Source organism: Myotis lucifugus, unplaced genomic scaffold (genome assembly GCF_000147115.1).
Source record: "Myotis lucifugus unplaced genomic scaffold, Myoluc2.0 scaffold_140, whole genome shotgun sequence".
NCBI classification, from domain to species: domain Eukaryota; kingdom Metazoa; phylum Chordata; class Mammalia; order Chiroptera; family Vespertilionidae; genus Myotis; species Myotis lucifugus.
Window position 1 is genome coordinate 1,559,832 of NW_005871188.1, and position 4,689 is coordinate 1,564,520.

At 45.8% G+C, this 4,689-nt stretch overlaps 1 protein-coding gene across 1 annotated transcript in view; it reads right to left on the minus strand.

Annotated features, from left to right (window-relative positions):
• The window catches only part of ST3GAL6 (ST3 beta-galactoside alpha-2,3-sialyltransferase 6), an 81,069-nt gene extending 80,401 nt beyond the window's left edge, over window positions 1–668 (minus strand). The window contains 1 exon segment of the mRNA XM_006094690.3: window positions 587–668. The gene's annotated coding sequence lies outside the window, so the exon portion shown is untranslated.
• Window positions 669–4,689: the final 4,021 nt, after the last annotated feature.

The window sequence follows — 4,689 nt, forward strand, 5'->3', positions numbered from 1 at the left end:
AGGAGATTTCCTATATTCCTCGACAACTCCAGACAAAGTATCACATGACATGTTATAGAAATTCAGCAGATTTGCAAAGTCAACAGAAATCTCATTGATAATAAGTCCTGGTGGTCACTCTAATTTTTCTAAGTCCACATATTGTTGGCCCCCCTTTTTCTCTTTTGTTTATCGGAACGGCTGTACTTGGTTACTAGTAATTGACCTGCCTCTTCGCGGCGCCCGCTTCATCGTGCCGCCGAAGCGCGTCTCGTCGGCATCCGGAGGACGGTGGCGTGGGTTAGGGGCGGCGTGGTCACGACGCGACCCCCGGGACCTGGCCAGGGAGCAGGGAAGGGCGCAGTGCCGCCCGCAGGCCGGGCGCCCCAGCCGGTGCGCTGCCCTCCGCGCCCGGGTCCAGATGCCCGTCGCCTGCGCCGAGCGCCCCGGAGCCGCGGGGAAGCTCCTCCTGCTCCGCGGCTGGCGCCAGATGGGCGGTGGCCTCGGCCGCCCCCAAGTTCGCGGAGGAAGGTGCAATGCGGTGAGGGAGGCTGTGGGGCTCCGGTCCACGGGGCGGGGCGGGGCAGGAGCGCGGCCGAGCCCCTACCTTTTGGGCTGGGCGACACCCGCCGCGCGCCCTCGCAGGGCGTTCCGCACGGGAAAGTCACCGCGGAGAGAAGGCCGGGCACAGCGGTGGGTGGCTTCAGGACAGGGTAAGAGGCTCAAGTTGCACAGCCAAGAAGACACTCCCATACCGCCCCGGTTTGTTTGGAAAACTGCCCAGGAGAAGGAGAGGGGCAGCCCGGGTACCCCCCCTTCCCCGCGGCTGGCAGGCGGCAGAAGTAAACACATTTGCTGGGCTCTAGCGGAGACTTCTGTGACACTGGGCGGAGCGGGCGTCCCTGGCCGATAGGGACGGGTGTTCAGGGAGCTCTAGAATTCATGGGCTCCACTCTCCAAGGGCAAATCTGGTGGTGCTTTTTATCTTTCGGAGATGTTATGTTAGGGAGAAGAACGAAGGTGGGGCGTGCATTTTAACAAGTAGCTCTCCCTTGAGGAAAACATAGAACGTCCTCGTCCTCGGATTGCTCTGAATACTTTTTAAATTTCAGTGTGTGAGATAACTCATTGTCTAACAACATTCAATCAATAACTCCAGCCTTTGGACACTGAGCATCATAATCACATGCTATCAAATGACTCCAGAGAGAAGAGGCACGGGCTGGGGTGTGATTCAAAGCGGGCACCGTGCCATGCACTGAAACCAAGTCCTTCTGCATTTTAACAGCAGTCCTAGGAGGCAGCACTTGTTATTTTCCTAGTTTTAGTTAAAAACCAACCAAACAAAAGTACACTCCCCCCCCCCACAAAAAAAAATAAACACAAAACTGAGCGTTCAGAAAATCCCTCCTAGACCTTTTCCTGTCTTGAAGTTGCCTTTGAAGTAACACACACAGATACTGTCGTCTTCAAGGTGGCTCCGGAGACATCAGGGTGGTGAAAAACGTTTAGGAAATTTGTCCTTCTGGGCCAGTTTTTCTTGAGGCTACTTTGCTCTTTTAGCTTCTCCTGAATTCCTTAGTATCCTTCTCTCGTCGGTGATCTTCAGAGTAAACTACCGCGGAGCAGGAGCAACTTCCCCGCAGCTCCGGGGGCGCTCGGAGAAGTCGCCTGGTCTCTGGGCCCCAGCGCCGAGGGCTGCGCGCCGGCTGGCGGGCGAGGGGCCTTTGGGCGGCACTGCGCCCTTCCCGGCTCCCAGGCCTGGGACTCAGCTACATATTTGCATATGTAAATAACCATCCTGTTGATTTCCCCAGGAGGGAATTATGAGTGCATGAAAAAGGAATTCAGGTTTCCCAGCAAGCTTATTTGAAACTTTATAAATGATAGTATCTCCATATTCTACTCGTCCTGTCCTGGCTTCACAGGTGTTAGTAGCCTTCTCAGGAGCCATATTTACTCTGCTTCTATCTAGGGGCTGGAAGGGTGGTGGGAGGGGGGGACTGAGGATCAGTAAGTCCTCAGCACATGAATGTGTAAAATATCTCTTTGGTGGAAGCTATAATTAAGACAAATAAAAGAAAATAATTGCAGCATATTATTTAAGACGGTTAATATCCAGAATATATAAAAGATTCCTATAGACCAGTTAAAAAAATGACAATCTATTTAAAAATAAGACCCTAGGCTATAAAGCAAGCAATTCACAAAAGAAATACAAATAGTCCACAAATATGCACAGAGTGTCTTTTTATAACACTATTTAGGAAAATGTAAACAATGATGAGAAATCAGATGGACAAAAACTAAAAAGACTAATGAGATTAAAGAGTTTTGTGGAAGGTATCAAGGAAACTACTGAAGGAAGTGTAAAGTGGTACTTCCTTTTTAGAGAACGATTTGGTGATTGCTATCAAATTTACAAGGTACTTTTGGTTTTGAATTTCAGAACCCTAATTAAGTTTCCTTAACTTTCTTCCTTTGAAGACAGTTTGATCTCATGCTGACAAGCAAGGTAGGAAAGAGGACAGGGAAGGAAAAGACAGGAACTCTCTTAGCAACTCCCTGCACAGAACACACACACACACAGACACACGCACACGCACACGCACACGCACACGCACACGCACACAACGACAGGGCTTCCTCAGGAGTTGGGGAGGGGGCAGTCTATGAAACTGCCCTGTCTTGGAGCAGCATTCAGTCACAGGAGGAGTTAGAAGCCTGGACCCCTGTCCCAGCTCGTGGGTCCAGGAGAGAAGGGAGAAGTCCCACTCTCCCCTTCTGTCTGTGGAGATGCTCTCCTAATTTCTACTCCAGGACTGTGACGGACAATTCCATCAAAGCATTACAGATGACTTTATTCAGCCCATTTCTGTAAGTACCACGTTAGCTAACATCTTTGTCTCCTTAGGTGGTTTGCAGAGAGAGAGCTATACTATTTCACTTCATGGGAGTGTTTTTAGAGGATAGATCTCTAAAAGTGAATTGCTGGGTAAAGCGTATGTGAACCTACACTGCAATAATTTCCTAATTTATTTTTCATGTTTAGAAATTCACACTTTTAAAGAAAACTCTTTCCACAGCACTCCTGAAGCAGAGTGCAAGGCAGAGTCACCAGAGTGAGCTGTGAGTGGTACAAAAGCTTCTCTACATCTTGCAAACTCCAGTCTGCTATGAATGCATGTATCCTTCACATCAGCAGTTTGATTTTCTAGGACTCCATCCTGTAGAAATAATTACATATAAACACAAAAATAGATATAGGGATGGTCACAGCAGCATTGCTTTTGTGGGGGAGGAACAAACTGTCCTCTATCCTCAAGTTTCTTCTGGCTGGTCTAATAACCAAATAGACATGAGACAGATTAGCAAGAGAAAATAACCAAATTTAATGCATACATATGTATGGGAACCCCATGTACATGAGAGAGTCAAAGACCCCACATGCAGGAAAGGTTCAGAGATACAAAGGGAACATCGGTATGTAAGACATCCTGAGCTAGGGATGGGGTAAGGTGCCTCGGGAGTTTTGAAAGCAGACATTGTCTTGGCCGCTGTAGCTCAGTTGGTTGGGCGTTGTCCCGTACACCAAAAGGTCTCTGGTTCAATTCCTGGTCAGGGCACATGCCTGGGCTGTGGAGGAGGCAGCTGCTTGATATTTCTCTCCTTCTCCTTTCCTCTCTTTCTAAAATCAATAAAACATATTTTAAAAAAGAAGAAGAGCAGAACTTTAGTAAATAGAAGTTTGCCCTGCCCTATAGCTAGGTTAAAAAAAGTTATATCTGATAATTTCTTATGGCCTCTAGTTGAAATTCTTCTAGGTAGTGGGGGGGGGGGGGCTGAATTCTCTCTTGAGCCTTCTGCTAAAAGTTGCCCTTAGCTCAATACATTGTGCATACCACAGAGGCACATCTTAGGGTGACTCATTCTGAACCCCGACACTTGTAATTCTTAAAAACAGAAAAATAGTGCCCAGGAATACAGTGACTGATAAGATTATCCTACTATTGAATACAGCTATTATAAAGCTATTATAAATGTACATATCCATATATTGGGATGATAGCTTCTATATATTGGTTTTAGAAGTTCTACATTTAGGAAATATTTCCTGTGTGATTCATTTAGATCAAGCAGAAAAATAAAGAACCAGTTATATGTGTGGATGTTTTTATGAAAACATAGGAAAAGGTTCTGAAGGCTACACACCAAAATGTTAACAGATACTTCTTCTACAGAGTGGAATTATAGGGGCAGAGAGGGAGTGAGGGAGGATTTTTGCTTTTTAAGTATTTCCAATAACTTGAGCTTTTTATAGTGTACATGAATAACTTTTTAAGTTGGTTTTTTTCTTAAGATGTGTTTGGGAAAAGAAAATAAAAAACCCCAAAATGAAAACACACCGGTGTTTTGGCAAAATTTTGAACTCTAACTTGGTGATTCCCTATCTGCATGCTCATCATCCTACATAATGCATTTTTCCAGTCAAGAGAGATCAAGATAGAAATACCAGGTGAAGACAAAACAAACTAAAACCCTTACAGCAACACTGAAAGAATAACAAAAAAATCTACATGGATTTGTCTTTATTTTGCAGTGGGGAAAAACTAGGTGGGAAAGAAGCTTGAAGAAAAAGGTAAAACATTTTACTTCATAAGAGTTTGGAGTTTCTAAATGACAAAACAGACCAAGAAATAAAAAGACAAG